Source organism: Mesocricetus auratus, unplaced genomic scaffold (genome assembly GCF_017639785.1).
Source record: "Mesocricetus auratus isolate SY011 unplaced genomic scaffold, BCM_Maur_2.0 Super-Scaffold_100008, whole genome shotgun sequence".
Lineage (NCBI taxonomy): Eukaryota > Metazoa > Chordata > Mammalia > Rodentia > Cricetidae > Mesocricetus > Mesocricetus auratus.
The window spans coordinates 40,003,817-40,024,363 of NW_024429192.1; the positions used below are offsets into that span (position 1 = coordinate 40,003,817).

A 20,547-nucleotide genomic window follows, 5' to 3' on the forward strand; every position below is an offset into this window, starting at 1 on the left:
GCCATCAAATCCCTCCTCTCAGGGCTCAGGAAACTCCACGGAAGAGGAAAAAAAGAGAATGTAAGAGCCAGAGAGATGAAGGACACCATGGAAATAAGGCCTTCTAAATCAACATGATCAATCCACTTAAGAACTCACAGAGAATATCGCAGCATAACATGGTCTAGGGTTTTAGAAATGAGAAGAGAAGTAGACAGATTCCCCCATCCATAACCCAGAAGCTATCATCAATTAATAACAACTTGCAAATGAAAATGTAGTTTTCTCCAAGAAATTTTGACTGAAGAAGCAAACCACTTTTACGGGTAGATTCAGCAATAGATACCCAACACATAACAAATTTAACAGCATATTTCAATGTTTCTGGTCTCATAATGTCAGTTCAGAGCTTTAAAAATCCTTATTTTTTATTTACGTTTTATTTTTATTTACATATTTTTCTGTCTTTTTATGCTGCAGATCTTTGTGGTATGTATTATGGCTTCCAGTTTAGTGCTTTTAGAAGATCCCTGAGGTTGAGAGCAAGTGCAACTCTGCACCTGTATCTATTTCTTGTGCCTTTGTCTTCTGTTTAGTTGTTTTGCCCTATTCTGATGAGTTAGTTTTTGTCTTATCTCATATTTTATTATGTTATATGGTATTATACTATATTAATTATATTATATTGCTTTGGAAATCTGTTTGTTTTCTAATGAAAGACAGAAAATTAGTTGTCTGGATTGAACGGGCATTTGGGAGTATCTGGCAGAAAAAGAGAAACGAGAAGCTATAATCAGGATATACTACATGAGAAAAGAAACACCTATTTTCGATACAAGGAAAAATAAACTCCATGGTTTGTCTGTGTGCTTTATGCTTTATTTTGTATTTGGTTTTGTTCATTTGCTTTTTATTTATATTTTATATTATGTTGGAGAGAGATAACATGAAATTGGTTGGGGGAGGGGAGGAGGAGCATGTGGAAGGTGTTAGGCAAAGGGAAAGAATGTGACCAAAATAAGTTGTATATAAAAATATCTTTGGAGTGTAGATTGGGTGGGGTACTGGTGGGCCTGGTGGAGAGAGGTGGGGAGGAGGAGATGGAGAGGGAAATGGGATTGACATGTGAAACAAACTTGTTTCTAACTTAAATTTAAAAAGGAAGAGAAAAATATCTCAGTAAAAATGAAATAAGTATTAATACTTAAAATTTAAGGTGGAAATGTAGCAAAATGGAAACTATAACATATAGTTAAATACTTCAAGTAGCATTCATATTAATGACATATTATATATGTTTTTCTATTAAGGTATTTCTAGGTCAATATGTTTTCTTTTACCTATTAAAAATTCCACAGTGCTTCTCTCACAGGAAAAGAGTATAGCACAGAAAAGTAGCTTAATACTTAATAGCTCCATGCCAGTGGGCAAAAATGGAGCCCACATTTGCTAATGGGATGAAGTGGAATAAGACTGAGATTCCTAAATTTGGCAGAAAGTAAAAGCCCACAAAAGAATCAGTAGTCCTGGTCTGTTATACAATATAAGATGTCTCACATAGTAATGTACAAAACAGGTTAAAATAATACAAAGAACTCAATGCACACAGGCAAGAATGCAACACAGATAAAATCCAGAGTTTAATCAGACAATGAAGATAAGTAAAAACTAGTAATTATGACAGTTTGTAATACAATTAGAAAATGTGTTCACACACATAAAAAATTTTAAAGTATGCTAATAACAAAGATATTAATGAATTTCATACAGCAGAAAATAGTAGACATTGTAATTTGTCAAAATTTAGTAACAAGTTTTAAAGTAATATTTACTGGTAAAGAAAACACATTTGCTCTTGGAAATGTATTAATATTTACAGATAACCTGAGGGAAATAAAAAGTAATTAAAATAAAGCATAACACACAAATAAATGAAAATCTCACATGCAGAATCCTATAGGACATTGTAATAGATCTACTTGGAACCAATTATATAGCTATAATATTTACACATATAGCTATATATCAACTATACATATAGTCATATTATAAGTGGAAAATAAAAAGGTTGAGTTTTAAAAACTCATTAATATAATAAATACATCACTTTTAAGATATATTCATATCTTTTTTTTCCATTTTGAAAGTTTCATCACAGGCTTCTGCCCTAAATCCTGCACAGCCAGTCTGTCAATCTTATTCTTTACTTTTCCTAGTCTTATGTAAAATCACTATCTGCAGCTCAAGAGCAGTGCAGGTCCTGTGTCCAGGAGTAATGATCCCATACAGGGAAAACAAACAGGAAAAGAAAGTTTTCCTCCATCCAAACCTGTGTTTCCCCATAGGTCAGTGATAAAAGAAGCCAGTTTGAAGAAAGGATGGGTGTGTGGAGAAGTGCCTTACTCAGGATGCACACTATTTGTTCTGCAAACAGTTCAATAGTAGCATCAAAAGTCCAAATTCTAATTAAATACTAACTTCAGGGCTTAGAAGTCATATCAAGTTGACTGGACAGAAGGCATATTAGACACCTTTCATCTTTGGGAAAGAAAGAAGGATTGATCTCACAGTACATAAAATATTCTAAAATTATACAACCAAAGAGGATATGTTATAGGATTTCTAGGCTGCTTCTGTAATTATTTATTACTTAATCACATGCATAACTAGAAAAACAAATACTTCATTCTTCTATACCTTTCTCAATGTTATCTAATGAATTAGACATAATCATGAAAACTATTAAGTAAGATTTAATAAGAGAAATCCATGTACCATGAACATAAATTTTCTGAAATTATTTTGGTTTAAAAAAAATGGTGAGCCCAGCAGTCCAGTTCACCCAGAGAATGCCAGAATCCTAGTCCCTTTCTCCTCCCATGGGGTTAGGTAAGTGTGGGACTATTTCCAGCCCACCTTCTGGTGCCCTGCTAGGAGGCACCTGAGGGCTGGAGACTGCACACTTGGTGACTCATCCCAGAGGTCCAGCCCACCCAGAGACTGCCAAGGTCCCAGTACTAGTCCTGCCTCCACCCAGGGGAAGAGGAGGGCCAAAAAGGAGTATTGGACCTGCATGTACAAATCTTTAGGGGACCTTAGACCCATACCCAATAGGAGAGGAAGAGACTTCTGCACCCACTGGAAAAAGAGATGGGAAGAACAATATAAAAACACATTCAACAACAGGAAAACCAATGTGACACTACCAGAGTCCAAGGATTCTACACCAGCAAGACCTGAAAAACCCAACACTGATGAAGCAGAAGAGAATGACTTTAAAAACAACTTCATGAAAATAATAGAGGCCCTCAAAGAGGACATAAGAAAATCCATTAAAGAAATGGAAGAAAAAAGAAAGAAAAAATACAAAAAGTCAAAAACCTCTTAAAGAAAGTCAAGAAAACACAACCAAAGAGATGAAGGACATAGTTCAAGACCTGAAAACTGAAATAGAGACAATAAAGAAAACATAAACTGAGAGATTGCTGGAAATAGAAAGTTGAGTAAATGATCAAAAGCTACAGATGCAAGCATAATCAACAGAATACAAGAGATGGAAGAGAAAATTTGAAGATACACAAAGAGAAATAGATTCATCAACCAAAGAAAACCTTACATCCAACAAATCCCGAATACAAAATATCCAGGAAATATGAGACACTATGAAAAGACCAAACCTAAGAAAAATAGGTATAGGAGGTGAAAGCTTCCACTCCCCATCTCTGGGATCTCCTGGCCTGAGGACTGCAGCCAGGTTGACTTGCCACAGGAGGACCAAGAAACTAGGAGCCTACAGAGAGAGCCAGTCTACTCCCACACCCACTCAGAGCAGAGGGCAGAGGGCAGAGGTCCCACCCACCGGGAGAGGGAGTGCCTCAGACACATCTCACCCACCATGAGACCCATCAGAGTGTTGGACCTGCTTGCACCCATCGGAAGAGAACCTTAGACCAGTACCCACCAGGAAAGGAAGAGACCCCAACTGTACCACTGGAAGAAGGATGGGAAGACAACAATAGAAGAACACATTCAACAACAGAAAAACCAATATAATGTCACCAGAGTCTAGGGATTCTACACCAGCAACAGCTGAACATCACAACACAGATGAAACAGAAGAGAATGATCTTAAAAACAAATTCATGAAGATGACAGAGACACAAAAAGAGGAAATAAGAAAATCCTTTTAAGAAGTGGAAGGAAAATCAAACCAAAACTTGCAAGAAACAATTCAAACAGTGCAATGCTTGAAAGCTTAAAAGAGAAAATAAAAACAAAACACAGTCTAAAGGAGTGCTGGAATTAGAAAAGGTCAGTAAATGATCAGGAACTACAGATGCAAGCACACCAATGAAATACAAGTGTTGGAAGAGAGAATCTCAGACACTGAAGATTCACTAGAAGAAATACATGCATTGGCCTAAGAAAACCTTAAGATTCAGGAAAGGCATCAGCCCCTCCAGGCCCCAACCTCCGGCGACCCCAGCTTCAGCTTCAGCTTCAGGAAAGAAGGAGACCAGTGGAGACAGAAAGACTCCACCTGCACCCACTGGAAGAAGATATGGGAAGAAGACAGAATAAGAGCTCACTCATCAATAGAAAGACCAACATGACTCCATCAGAATCTAGAGACCCAACGCCAGCAAGACCTGAAAAGCACTGCATAGACGAAACAGAAGAGACAGACCTTAAAAATTATTTTATGAAGATGATAGAGACCCTCAAAGAGGAAACGAGGAAATCCCTTAAAGAAATAGAAGAAAAAACAAACAAACAAATACATGAAATGGGGGAAAAGGCTAACCAAAAAATTCAAGAAAAAAACAAATATCTCAAAGAATCCAAAGAGTACCAAGAAAAAACAACCAAACAAATGAAGGAAACAACTCAAACAGTTGAAGGATTGAAAGCTGAAATAGAAACAACAAAGAAAACACAGAATGAGGGGATGCTGGAAACAGGAAAGCTGGGTAAACAATCAGGAACTACAAATGCAAGTATCATGAATAGAATACAAGAGATAGAAGAGAGAATCTCGGGCTTTGAAGACTCATTAGAAGATATACAGTCATCAGCCAAAGAAAATCTCAAAACCAACAAATCCCTAACACAAAATATCCAGGAAGTATGGGACACCATGAAGAAGCCAAACCTGAGAATAAGAGGTATAGAGGAAGGCAAAGAAATACAGCTCAAAGGTACAGAAAACATATTCAACAAAATCATAAAAGAAAACCTGAGATGCTCTCTTCCATCTCTTGTATTCTGTTGGTAATGCTTGTATCTGTAGTACCTGACCAGCTTTTCCCAGCTTTTCTATTTACAGCCTTTCTTCAGATTGTGATTTTTTTATTGTCTCTATTTCAGTTTTCAACCCTTGCACTGTTTGAATTGTTTCTTGCAATTTTCAGTTTATCTTTTCATCCATTTGTTGCATTTCTTGCATTTTTTGGTTTGTTTTTTCTTCCATTTCTTGCATTTTTGGTTTGTTTTTTCTTCCATTTCTTGCATTTTTGGGTTGTTTTTTTCTTCCATTTCTTGCATTATTTGGTTTGCTTTTTCTTCCAGCTCTTGCATATTTTGGTTTGTTTTTTTCTTCCATTTCTTGCATTTTTTGGTTTGTTTTTTCTTCCCTTTTTTGAGGGATTTTCCTAATACTCTTTTAGGACCTCTATCATTTTCATGAAGTTGTTTTTAAGGTCACTCTCTTCTGCTTCATTTGCATTAGAATGTTGGAGTCTTACTGGTGTGGAGTCTCTAGAATCTGGTGGTGTCATATTTGTTTTTCTGTTGCTGAGTATGTTTTTGTTTTGTCTCTTTCCCATCTCTTCTTCTAGTGGGTGCAGAAAGAGCCCCTTACTGGTCTGGTGGTTAGGGGACCAGAGTTCTCGTTCGATGGGTGTAAGCAAATCCAATACTTTGGTAGTTCTTCTATTCCTGGTCCTAGTCCTGGTCCCGTGGGTGGATAAGAAGCCCAGGAATCTGGGGTGTATAGTCTCCCACCTGGTCCCCTTGTCCCATTGGTGGAAGAGATGACCTGGGATATGGGGCACTTGGCTCCTGCAGTGATGGGAAGCTCTGTGGCAATCAGTAGGCAGTCCCAAAACACTGGAAGGCAGGCCTGGATGTGGGGCCTTGTTTACCTGGACCTGCTGGTCCCCTGGTCTCATTGGTGGAAGAGAAGACCTGGGATCTGGGGTGCGGGGCTCCTGCTGGGATGGGAAGCTCTGTGGCAGTCCCCAAGCAATCCCCAGGCACTGGAACACAGGCCTGCCACCTGTTTTTTTTTTTTTATCAAGAAGAAGTCGGGTAAATGGAGAATGGTTACTTATCTTAGAGCCATCAACAAGGTAATTCAGCCTATGGGGTCTCTGCAATCTGGGATGCCAATGCCTTCTCTAATACCTAAGGGTTGGCCAATTATAGTTATTGATTTAAAAGATTGCTTCTTCACTATACCATTACAAGAAAAAGACAGAGAAAAGTTCACTTTACAGTACCTACATATAATAATTCCCAACTGGTATGGAGTTTCCAGTGGAAGGTTTTGCCTCAAGGTATGTTAAATAGCCCAACTTTGTGTCAATATTTTGTGCATAAACCTCTGAAAATAATTTGTAAACAATTTCCGCAATTGTTAATATATCATTATATGGACCACATATTACTGAATGATTCAAATAAACTTTTGAAGCAGTAAACTGCCTCACTGGGGATTACAAATTACCCCAGGAAAAATACAAAGAAGAGATTCTATTAATTATTTAGGTTATAAAATAGATTCACAGAAAATTAGACCGCAGAAAGTACAGATCAGAAGAGATTGTTAATGAACTTCAAAAATTATTAGGAGAAATTTCTCAATTACAGACAATTATCGGTGTAGAAGGGAATGATTTAAAAAACCTGATAATGGCTTTAAAAGGAGAGAAAGACCTAAGTAGCCCATGAGTACTATCAGCTGAGGCTGAAAAGGAACTAGAATGGGTAGAAAAGAGAATATTAGAAGCACATGTGAACTGTGTGGTTTCAAAACTGGACTGCATTCTAGTTATTTTACTATCTAGAGAATACCCCTTAGGAATTTTAATTCAGAGGGAAGACATCATACTAGAATGGGTATTTCTGCCACATAAACAAAATAAAAAACTGAAAACGTATATAGAAAAGTTCTTGGATTTGATATTAACAGGTAAGTTAAGGATTTGTCAACTGACTGGAAGAGACCCAGCAGAAATTTATGTACTTTTGATTAATGAGGAAATTTCCTCCCTATGAGTATTGGAAAATGGCTTTCAGTAACTTTGGGGGAATGATTAGTAACAACTATCACAAAACAGAGAGAATCAAATTCATAAAGAAAACGATTTGGATAATTCCATGTATCATGAGACAAACACCTATTTCTGGAGTTTTTACCTTCTACACGGATACAAACAAATCAGGTAAGGCAGGGTAAAAAATCAGGAAATATAAGTGGTTCAAAGCCCTTACAACTCTGTATAAAAGGCATAGTTGTATGCCATTCTCGTGGTACTTGAAGACTTTACAGAACCTCTCAATATAGTCACAGATTCTCAGTATGTAGAGAGAGTTGTCTTGCACATTGAGACAGCAGAATTTGTCCATGATGGCACTGAATTAACCTCACTGTTTTTACAAGTACAGGAAACCATCAGAAACAGGACTCATCCTATATGTATAACACATATCAGATCCCATACGGGTAGGCCAGGTCCTCTGGGGCAAGGTAATGATGAAATTGATCATTTACTAATAGGAAGTGTGTTGAAAGTTTCGGGATTTCCTAAGAAACACCATGTTATCAGCAAAGATTTAAAGGACGTTCCTATTACCTGGCAACCAGCCAAGGAAATAGTACGAAATTGCCCCACTTGTTCATTCTGCAATCAAATGCTGTTACCAGCATGTTATAATCCCAAAGTTATTCTCAGAAACGCACTTTGCAGACAAACTGCTGCAGAAAGACACTGGATTATAGAGAAAACTTCTGAACTGAACCAACTGGTGTATCTTAAGGATGTTATTACCTCAGTCTGTAAACCAGGATATGTGTTACATTGTAGAAGGGGTTTTGCCTTTGTTTCTTTTTTTATAAATATACACTTTAAATTTTTTATTTATTTTTAAGTTTAAATTTAGATTAGAAACAAGGTTGCTTCACAAGTCAGTTCCAGATCCCTCTCTGTTTCCCAAGCCTCCTCCCGTGCCCTTCCCCCAACCCCCCCAATATCCCCTCATTACCCCAGGGAGAGTGAGGCCCTCCATGGGGGTGTCCATAGTCTGTCATTTCATCCAGGGCAGGGCCTAGACCCTCCCCCAAGAGTTCAGGGTGAGAGTGCATCTCACATTGTTGGATAGGAGTCCAAAGTCTGTGTGATCTACTGCTCAAGGCTCAATAGATTACCTAGGCCTCCTCACTGACACCCCCATTCAGGGGGTCTTGATCAGTCCAATGCTGGATTCCCAGGCATCACCCTGGGAGTTAACCCTTGTCAGGTCAGCTGTTTCTGGGGGTTTAACCAGCCCAGTCTTAATCCCTTTGGTCATCGGTCCTCCCTCTCTGTTACTGGCTTCCTTGAGCTCAGTGCTTAGAAAAACTTTGGGTTCCATCGAAATTAATCAAGATTTGATCCAAACAGAAGACATCTCAGGAGGAGGAAAGATAACAGCTCATCTACAAAGTCATATTCTACCATGAGTAAAGTGACCTCATAAAAGGAAAGAAAAGTACTTTGATTTTTTTTTGTCTTCACAGGAAAACTCAACCAAAAAATACTGGATGTATGGATTCCTGAAAAAGAATGAATAGCTACCCTGAGGACCATCAAACAAACAATAAGTCACTGTGTGGTATCAAAGTCTAAATCTCTCTATATTTTTTATAATGCCCACTTCTCTTTGTTTCTTAATATTGCTTTAGTCCCCATTCATTTAACTGAAGCAGGTTTTGGAGTTGGATTGGCTCTCCTACTCTAAATTCAAGCATATTGTTTAAATAAAATTCAGATTTCCTGTATTATATCAAAGAGCTATTGATGTAAGATAGAAGAAAACAAAATTAGGGACTGTTATCTGTGGATTTCTTCTGAGAAGTCTAATTTCCTTCATGTTTACCATCTTCCTTATTGCCACCTTTTCCAGTATGTATACATATAAAAGTTTAAAATTTCTATGTTAACATTAATGTTTGAGTTTTCCAGAGAACAAGGGATTTCCAGACAGCAATCTTCAACCGCTTTGGAAAGGTAATGTGGCTCCACTTCTTCAACCACCTGATTCGACTTCATGCATCTGAACTGCCCCACATCATTGACTCCACCTGACAAGCAGCATCCTAATACTGACTTGGAACTACATCACTCGCCACTACCCCGGGCCAAGGAACTGACATGGCGCACCTTCTACAATCTGGCGAGAGCTTCAGATGAGGGCTTCAATCAACACTAGAACTCCAGTCATGCATCTCCTGCCAACCAGAGACTGTCTAACCTACTTAAGATTGTGTTACACTGACATTTTTCTTCTCACATGTCCCGTGAGATTGTCATGTCCCATCTCAGCAGGAAATAGTTTTGGGAATTCCCCGCCCCTTCTCCCTACTATTGATATTGTAGTATAGTTTACACCTGTTAGTGTTAGTTTTCAATTATTTTAGAGTTGGTATTGGAAGGAAGTGTTCAGACTTAGGTTTAGATGGGATAGATATTTGAGACATTTTCTTCATTGACACAAGTTAGTTTTATTTTAAGTTTTAATATCTTCTTTAGACTAAAAGGGGAATTGTAAGAGGAGATTTGGGATTCTGGTCATAAGCCACGTGGCACACTAGAGACCCATACAGATGTAGTAATAAAAGGGCAATTTACTGCGCTGCTAACCACACCCACTTTGGGCGTGACTAGAGACACATAATAGATGTAGGCAGAGAACTACGCTGGTAGCAAGGCCCACTTTTGGACATAGCTAGAGGTCCATGTACAGAGGTGGGAATAAAAGATTGCAGCAGAGCTGTGCTAGCTCTCCTTTCGGTTTCCGGTTCAGTAGGGAAAGACTTGACTCATATGGATTGCCCAGTTTCTCTTGTAAGTAATTTCTACAATAAACAGTTACCTAGACCCTCAGCCAGTGTGCCATTTATCATTACAGTGACAATATCCCTCAATATTAATGGTCTTAATTTGCCTATAAAAAGACACAGGCTAACAGAATGGATACAAAGGCAGAATCCATCCTTCTGCTGCATACAAGAAACACACCTCAACTTCAAAGACAGATGCTACCTCAGTATTAAGGGTTGGGAAAAGATTGTCCAATCAAATGAACTCAAGATACAAACAGGGGTAGCAACCCTAATACCTAACAAATTAGACTTTAAACTAAAATCAATCAAAAGAGAAGATGGAGGTCATTTTATATTAATCGAAGGAGAAAGCCATCAGGAAGAAGTCTCAATTCTGAACATCTATGCCCCAAATACAAAGGCATCTACATTCATAAAAGACACATTACTAAAACTCAAAATAAACATAAGACCTCACACAGTTATAGTGGGAGACTTCAACATCCCACTCCCACCAATAGACAGGACCAACAGACACAAACTTAACAAATAAATAAAGGAAATAATAGAAGTTATGACCCAATTGGATCTAACAAACATCTATAGAACATTCCATTCAATATATCTTTTTCTCAGCCCCACAAGGAACCTTCACTAAAATCAACCACGTACTTGGCAACATAGCAAACATCAACAGGTACAAAAAAATTGGAATAACCCCTTGTATCTTATCAGACCATCATGCTTTAAAGCTAGAATTCAACAACACAAATTGCATAAAACATACAAGCATATGGAAATTGAACAATGCACAATTGCACTATTCCCGGGCCAAAGAACAAATAAAAAAGAAATTAAAGACTTCCTAGAATTCAATGAGAAAGAAGATACAACATACCCAAACTTATGGGACACTCTGAAAGCAGCGCTAAGAGGAAACTTCATAGCACTAAGTGGAAATACCCACATGTAGAAACTGGAGAACAGTCACACTAGAGAACTAACGGCACAACTGAAAGATCTAGAACAAAACGAAAGGAGAGCTAGCACAGCTCTGCTGCAATCTTTTATTCCCACCTCTGTACATGCCTCTAGCTACATGGGAGGGAAATAAAGGAATATCAAAAATTTAACTCTATTCAGAGTTCTGGTCCTCTGAGACTGTCATTCAAAAACAGAGAGAAAAATAGAGAAAAAAGGAGAAAAAGAAGGAAAAGGAGGAAGCCATCATCTTACTGAAAAACTAAGATTGTATCAAGGATCACATTATCAATCACAAAACATTCTTTACTTCTGATTTATGCTTGGATCCCCTTCTTATCGGTGTTGTGAAGTCTGCTTACCTCCACAGTCTCCCTGACAATCAATTCCTGACATCTGTTTCATATTATTTGAGCTGTGGCCTCCTTGTAGGCACAGGCTACCAGCACCAACTAACTGCATAATGAAGGTGCTTTTCTTTAACCACTGACACCAGAATGAGCTCTGAGTGGTGTCTCTAGCCTCATCAGATTTTATAGAGAATGGTAAATTCTCCTATTGAGAAGGAAAGTAGGTGTCACGAGTCAACAGTTAACTCTACCTTTGTTAACATAACCTGAAATATGAGATTAAAGACTTGTTATTTTATATTGAGCACTGAGATAGATTAAGGATAATGTGTGACACTTGATGTAATGCATTTTTATTAAAAAGAGCTAACATTCTTTATTTGCAATTTCCACTTATTTCCTCCAATGTGTGGCATTACAAGCTATAAATTGGTTTTAATAGACAAAAGTCATATCCATAAACTGAATAAAATAAAATTCATTCATACCTTCAAAATGTTATTAAATCAGTGCCTTTCAAATTTTACAGAGCACAAGAATTGCGAAGAAATTCTGCTAAAGTGCAGATACTGATTCAATTATTCTGGAGGACTATCTATGATTGCACTTTTATCTATTTCTAAAGTGATGTCACTGCTTGCATATGTATGCATCATACTTTGATTTACAAAGATATAAGCAAATTTCAAAGCCTCTTTCACCATGCTGTCACTGTTCTTAGAAAGTCATGCAAGTGAATATGACTGCACACATAGCAGCATGAAGTAATGTCAAAGTTTAACTGACAACACCAACACCAGTTAGGGTATGCACAAGATACCATCCACATTAATGCAGGCATATAAGTAATTGTCCATAGACTTGCAGGATTTCCTAGTGAAGGCTTGAATGTTGTCCAGGAAAATAATCAGGGTTGTGCGTTGATGTTCAAAACATTTCTAATCAGCTTTGTGATATTTAAAAATGTGTACCTTTTAGCTACAGATTTACTGATGGATAACATTCTGAAGAGAACACTGTTTGTAGCAATTATATGTACATTTCAAATAAACTACTAGGGGATTTCATATTTATGATTTATTATTATAAAACAAAAGTTCCTTTGAAATATGTACTACATCTATTACAACCATGCCTGGCCATGTTGTCTGTAATTCCAAGTACTGAGGAGACTGAGGCAGGATGATTGCATGGTAAAGATATATCTGCATGAGAGTGCCTGTTGGTGAGGGAAATCACAACCCTGATCTGCTGAACATTGGTAGGTTCATAATATTGAAAAGTTTCTGTACCCCGAAAACCCTCTCCACAGATGCAGCAATCCAAATCAGACCAAATCAAAGTGAGTTAGAAAAAGCCCACATTTAATGGATACAATGCTCCCAAATGGCCCTCCAGTCCCCAGAGAGGAGAGGGGAAAGGGATACCGGAAAAATCACAAGTCTGTGTTCTGGGGGGCAGTTTAAATTCCTGTGGGAGTGGTCGTGAACATTTCAGGGGAGAAGGATCATCACTTGGCAGGCTTTCTGAGATGTAGCAGGGTTTGGAGGGAGATAGGAGCAGAGGGCTTAGGTGGAACTTCTGCCATAATATTCCAGACTCTTTGGATATATGGATGCCAGGGGCTGGGATAAAGCTTTTACAATAACAGCCCAAAGTCTTTGTGTATATGCACACTGGTTCATGCCTGGCTTTTTCCTGCTGATAAAGGATGACATGGGGAAGAGGGGGACTGAGCAGTCAGTGGGATCACATTCAGCTGGTCATGTAAGTGAAGAAGCATTCAGTTAGCTGCTAATCTGTAGACCTCAGGCACCTGTTCCTTGAGGAGGCAGAGAAGGCAGGTTGCTAGGAGAGCAAAAAGATTGTCATCATTGACCCTATGAATGGGGATAGCCATGGGAAAGATAATAACTGCTAGAATGAAGGGAATGGAGAAGTTTCCTGGTAGTACAGAAGAGGCAAGTGTGAGTGACTGAGATAAGAGAGTAGATGAGTCCTTCACTGGGACATCTTGGATTCCAGTTGTTGGGTAGGTTTCCACTTAAGCCTGGAGAGGTAGTACCAAGTCCCAGGAGCTGGCGTAGATGCTGGTATTATCTGGAGGACCCTCTGTGCGTTGGCCTTGACACAGGCAGGAGGAGTGAACCTGCAAGATATGCTTGAAAATAGGTGAGTCAAAATGGGCTCTGGAGATTGTTAGTTTCCACTGACAGTCTACAAACTAAGAGAAGGTGAGATGGTGAAATAAAAGGAATAAAAGATGGTGGGAAATAGGGAAAAGGAATGAAGTTTACTATTAAATGAATGAAGAACAAGAAAAACAGTGAATATTTAATGATTAAGATAAACACTTAGAGAAAAAATAAAAGTACAAAATATTAAAGAAAAGTGGGCCATGAGTTTGAAGGAGTGAAGGGGATACATACGAGGGTATAGAGGGGGCCTACAGGAGAGCATATGGAAAAAAGGAAAGGGAAGTCAAAGATTATGTGATTATGTTATAATCTTAAAACCTAAAACAAAGTTTTTTTTCTTTTTGCTAAAGCAGACTATTTTTTCAAAGAACATTTATTTAACTTCAGATTCTGGTAAACTCTGAGTTGTCGAAGCAATTGTTAACACCTCTGTGACTGAACTAATGCTAAAATTTTACTAATAGACTCTCATATGTTGAGGGACTCGGTCCATCAGCACCAGAACATTGTTTACTTCTCAGAATGCACCGGTGCATCTTGTTTTCCCTCGGCTATGTCCAAATCAAACTCAGCTCTCAGAGCCCGAATCTTGATGTCCTTTTACTTCCCCATGTGGCTGGCTTTCAAATGTTCTGTCTTTGGCAAATATGCCCACAGAATTGGGCAGACAAAATATGAGTTATTGATGTGACTGTGGAGTTGCCTCAGTGGGTAAAGAGAATGATGTGTAAGCTTGAGGGGCTGAATTCATATTCCCTCCTCACAGAGAACAGTAAACTAGGTATGGATGTATGCCATATGTTAGCATCCGGAGGCAGAGATGGGGAAAGCCAGACTAGCTGATCCTCTGAGTACCAGGTTCAGAGATAGATTCTGTTCCACAAATGTAAGGTACAGAGTGATAGAACAGGATATGGAATATCCAACATACATATGGATATCATACATACATATATAATAACTTTAATTATAAAATAATTTAAAAATAAATCTATAAATGTAGTGGCAAATTTTAATATAAATCTATTTTTAAATATAAATATAAAGAAAATTATCTGTTAATATTGTATCTCTCTATTAATGTATATGAGCAAAACACTTCTGTAAACACCAAGTAAATTTGTGTGGTCACATATGCTACCAATATACAGGGAATAATCAACAACATGTTATTTAATGTATTGGTAATGATTTCCAGTAAAAGTCAGCCTGTGATTGTTTCCTGAGGGACCACATGAATGATACTCAAAAATTAAGTGCTGGGGGTGTATTTCAATCTCTTTGCTGTATAACAAACAATTGAAGTATAGTTCTTCAAAAGTACAACTAGTTTATTTGGCTCTAATTCTGCTGTTTGGGCTGTGTGCTATTTGGGCAGTTATGTAGGTCTTCTTAGGGTCATACACACAGATTAAGTAATGTGCAGATAAACAGAGTTGAAGTATCAGTGATGCTTTTAATATATGCTGCTTGGCATCAAATGAATTCACCAGGAATACTTCAGCAGTTACAGTTCTTCTGTGCCTCATATAGACTCATGCTTGACAGATACTGTTTATATGTTGGGATATATAAACATATATATATAGCAAGTGTGGAAACTGTAAGACCTATTGAGACCAACACAGCATCACTTTAGCATGTTCACCATATGAGGCTGGATTACAGAGTTGGGGAAGTAGATTGTCTGTTTTGGCTGGAGACAACTAAAGGCACACAGGACTTAAAATTTCCATCAACATAGAATGAGTCCAGTCCAAACATGATATTTATTACACAGTTGCTCATTCTTTATGTCATGCAGGACATTAAATTGATCCACATTCTGTCTTTCTAGGTAAGCAAATGTTTCCAACACCAGACATGAGAACTTGAACACAAATTTCTTTATATTAAATTGTGACAGTGTCTTTTGTTAATACTCACTGTTCATGCTTTTTTGAGATTATATATAATTACATGTCTTCTCTTGTCTTTCCTCCTTGCAGTTCCTCCATTGTAATTCCCTTTCTGTCTCTCAAATTCACATCCTCCTTTCCATTAATGGCTTTTTACATAAACATATCCCTAAAGATATAAATACAAAGTTCTTGGTATATTTAACATGCATGTTTTCAAGGTTGTCCATTGGTATTGGATAACCAATCCCCATTCCTTTCCTGTAAAACTATTCCCAGGCTCTCAGCGCTCCTTAGTTAGCTGTTGTTCTTTGTAGATGAGGGTTCCTAAGCTTCCCTACTTCTACACTAGCATAGTCATTGGCTTCTTCTTTTCACATTACTTGTGGGGTGGTGAGTCATGTTAATTTTTTGATAAATGCAATATTATTCATAGCTTCAAACTTAAAAACAAGAAGAGTCCAATAGGTTTACATTTGATTAAATTTCTTCAGTTAAAAAATTAACCTGGTTAAAAATAAAATGATGTTTTATATCTATTAATAAATATACAATCTTTTAAGAGACTGGGCAAAATATAAAGCTTGACTAAGCCTTCTCGGGACAATGTAAGAGAATAAGAAAATGATTTGCCAGAGTATTCTATATTACAACAGGAAAGATTGCTTTGTCTTGCGCAATTCTCATTTTTGCTTCTTTTTTTTTTCAGCCAAAATTCCTTTCAGAGAAAGTAGCTGTACTCTCAAGGTAAAGTTCTACTCTGATCCAGGCATCCTTTTACACATCATGCTGACTCAACCAAGAACACTGTCATCCAGGAAGTTCGGTTTTTCTCCTTGTCCAGGACTTCATCTGGCTTCCCTTTAGAGAGGAGGCTACATAGATCTCCATGAAATGTGTTCTGAAAACACTACTCCAATCCTGTATTATCTTCCATTTTCTTTAAAAAATAAGTTTTATTTACCATTATTTTATGTATAAGTGTTTCACCGGCATGCATGTACCTTCACTACATGTGTGCACTGTTCATAGAGTTCAGAAGAAGTGGTTGGATCCTCTGGAATAGGAGTTACAGTTATACAAAACCATGTGGGTAGTGGAACTAAGTCCAGGTCTTTTGCAAGACTAATAAGTACTCTTAACTGCTGCACCAACTCTCCAGCCTTTTGGCTCCGTGTTACCTTCTGATCACTTCCAAAGAAAATTTATTTTTGCTTCTTTGTTTTGTCTACTTTGAGACATGGTGTTGCTATACTGCCTAATATGGCATAAGATTTTCTATGTAGCTAAGGTTAACTTTGAACTCACAGTGATCCATCTGCTTGTATGTACTGAGTACTGGGATTAAAGGCGCATAGACAGATTCAAGATTATAACAAGAGAATTCCAAGACAAGCAGCTTTGCTTTGTGCCATGATGAGGTGCACATGCTCTTTTAGAAGGTATAGATTAAAAAAAAAATAGCACGTCTACCAAACACATTGGCCAAATGATCATCTTTCTCTTTCTTTCTACAACACTGAGATTATTAAATGTATCCATATAACTACCTGCATATTTATCAAGTGCTGGGATTAAAAGCATACGACACCACATGCAGCTTATAATTCTTAATATGTTTTTCCTAATCCAAACTGAAAAGATGGGTTCTTATTTGAGTAAAGGAAAAAGCTTTGCAAGCCTTGCTCAGAGTGATTATTTAGCTCCCACTGAGTCAAAGACCAGATCTGATTCAAAGAGACATACATCCATTTCCTCAAAGAGACATATTCCACATACCTTTTCTTATTAGCTTAGGTAAGTTAATCGGTTTCAACAGGATCATTGATGATGGAAAATAGAAGAAAAGTTACAGAACATAGCAGACTGACAAGCAAAGATAGACTTGGGGAACGGAAATGTCAGAAGAGCATTAGATGTAATTAATGGGCAGTGTCAAAATAAAGAAAAGACACCATATAATAATTTTTCAAAGGCTTCAAAATCTTTTCTTGTGGCATCTCAAAAGGCTAAAACACATCTCAGAAGGCTTGTCAACAATGTAGCTGAGTTTGCCCACTCCTTTATGTGATGGAGGTGTGTAAAAGGCAGAGAGCTGAGCCACATGTTCAGAACATTTTCTTTCATCAGTACTGCTGAATGCATCAGATAGTGGTAGAGTATTTTATTCCAAATCTGTCTCTGTCTCCCTCTTAGAAGAATACAGCTTCCAGCTTTAATTCAGAGTTGTACTGCAACCCTATCCAAGGCAGAAATGTATCAAAGTAAGTTGGAATAGTCGGGCTTATTCAATTTTGTCCATTGTGGCACCGTTATACCTGAGAAAGATTTGCATGACCCCAAGCACATGTACACAGAAACAGGTATACAGATTAAAAATTTAGTATTGATAAGTAATGAAAAAATTTATTTTTAAAATACTCTGATACATCTACAGTTTTAGCATTTATTAAAAGGCAAAGCAAATTTGCATTCTGAGTTGGTTCTGTTTTATATTTATACAACGAATTAACTCTTGACTGAATGGTCAGTCCTATAGAACTAAATAATTTTACCAATGTTTTTCACTTAAATTTATTTTATAATCATCTAATATGAAATTACCCCTTTACACAATTACACAGTTCTAAATGGTGGAAGCTTGTTTAGAACAATTTCAAAAACTGTTGAAGGAAATTCTCTCATAATTCCAAGTAAAATTCATTTAACTCTTTTTTTATGAAACTAATGTCAGAAAGTCAAACAGAGATGTCAAAGGTATTAATCAGTCTTGGAGAATTTCATAGAATTCATTGTGAATATAATCACACTCCTACACTAAACCCCTTCCAAACCCAGATCTAGCATTTCCACCCTCCTACCCACCCACCTTTCTTCCTTCCTTCCTTCCTTCCTTCCTTCCTTCCTTCCTTCCTTCCTTCCTTCCAACCCATCAAGTCTAATTTTTGTCAGCCAACTGACCTTGATCATGGAGATTTCTCTGAAGTGTAATCAACACACCAGGGGTCAAAACATTTAAAAAAATTGATTCTCCCTTGCTGTGAGTTCACCCTTACTGGCTAGCTTTCGTGGTTCTGGTAGGTTCTCTTTACAATACTGGTATAGAAAAATAATCAATAATCTCAACCAGCTGTGAACAATGTGAACTACAACAATGTAACAATGAATGGCTTGATAAATATGGCCAAGATGAATGTAGTAGCATGAATGATATAGGTGCAACCGTGCGTTTTTCATTAGAATTAATTCCTGATCCAAGAGATGGAATCCATACCTGACACTGTTAACAGAACCTTAATGGAGAACCTTATACTATTCTGCTAAATTTTAATAGTATTAAAAACTTATTCCTAGACAATTTTTGCCACACCCATAGATAAGTGTATCTCTTAACCTTAACACAGAGACTCTCAACTGCTCAGAGTGCAGAGAAAACGGAACTGCAGAGTGCTCAACCATAAATGGAAAATACATGTCACAATCATCTACACCAGAGGAATGTCACCTTGGGATGGAACTTGTTATGATTAGTAACAATCCCAGGAAACTTTAAGTAATGACTGACACAAATCATTTATAATATTAAAATATCCCTTTGGTATGTATGAATTTTCAGCTAAGATATAAAGAAAAAATATTAAGGGAAAATGAATTTTTTATCTCCAAAATTTTCACGCTATTGATCACTTTTAAATATCTCTGTGTTGGTTTGGAATAAACATTATTCAAATTGCTAATGATACAATTTAGTCTAATTCAAATTGAGTCATATCTGGAAAAGTACACAGGCATGAGTTAAATATTATAGGCATCCATATGACCATTCTCAAAACTGCTCAAAAAGAAATAACAGGAACAGTTATATAAGTATGCTAAGACATGTCAAAGAGGAGGTAGGGAGCAGGATCGCTGGTATGTGGCTCCTAAAGGCTCTCCACAGTGTCTGCATCCACAGTGTCTGCAGAACCGCTGTTCTTTTCCTACAATGCAATCCAAGTGCCAGAAACTCACCATGTCTATTCTCAAGACCCATGCCTGAGAGATCTTTGACTTCCTGTGGGAATCCCACTGTTGAGGTTAATCTCTATGCCTCAAAAGGTCTGTTCTGAGCTGCCATGCCCAGTGGTGTCTCCACTGGCATCTAAAAGGCCCTAGAACTCGATGACAATGATAAGACTCACTACATGGTTCAAAAACGGTTGAGCACATCAATAAAAGTATCGCATCTGCTCTGGTTAGCTAGAAACTGAAGGCTGTGGAATGAGAGAAGATTGACAAACTGATGACTGAGATGGATGGCACTGAAAATAAATCTAAATTTCGTGCAAATGCCACCTTTGAGAGTGTCTCTGGGTGTCTGCAAAGCTGCTGCCCCAGAAAAGGGGTACCCTTCACTGTCACATGGATTACGTGGCTGGTGACTCTGAAGTCATCCTACCAGTCCCAGCTTTCAGTGAGATCAATGGTGTGGTTCTTATGCTGGTAACAAGCTGGCCACACAGGGAGCCATGGGGAAGTCCAATTTCCGGGAAGACATGCACATGGGGCAGAGGTTTATCACAACCTGAATAATGTTATCAGTCAGGAGAAATACATGAAGGATGCCATCAATGTGGGTGATGAGGGCAGGTTTTCGCCTAACATCCTAGAGAACGAAGGAGCTCTGGAGCTGGTGAAGTACCAATCAGGAATGCCGGCTACAATGACCAGGTTGTCATCTGCATGGATGTGGCTGCCTCTGAGTTCTTCAAGTCTGGCAAGTATGCCCTGGGCTTCAAGTCTTCTGATGCCCATCCCACAATGAGGGATGCTTTCTCAGCCCGGACACATTGAGGAGGGCCTAGGCCCTGCCCTGGATGAAATGGCAGACTCTGGAGATCCCCCACAGAGAATCTCACCCTCCCTGGGGAACAAATGGGGGATGGGGTGGGGATTTGGGGGATTGGGGAGAGGAGGGGAGGTCCAGGGAGCTGTGATTACCATGTGAAGCAAGCTTGTTTCTAATTTAAAATAAAAAAATCACAGTGACAAAAAAATTCAAGTTCACAGTACCTTGT

General features: G+C 38.0%; 1 pseudogene; it reads left to right on the forward strand.

The window, feature by feature from the left end:
* LOC101836987 overlaps positions 1-20,323 on the forward strand; it is a 122,268-nt pseudogene extending 101,945 nt beyond the window's left edge.
* The last annotated feature ends 224 nt before the right edge of the window (positions 20,324-20,547 follow it).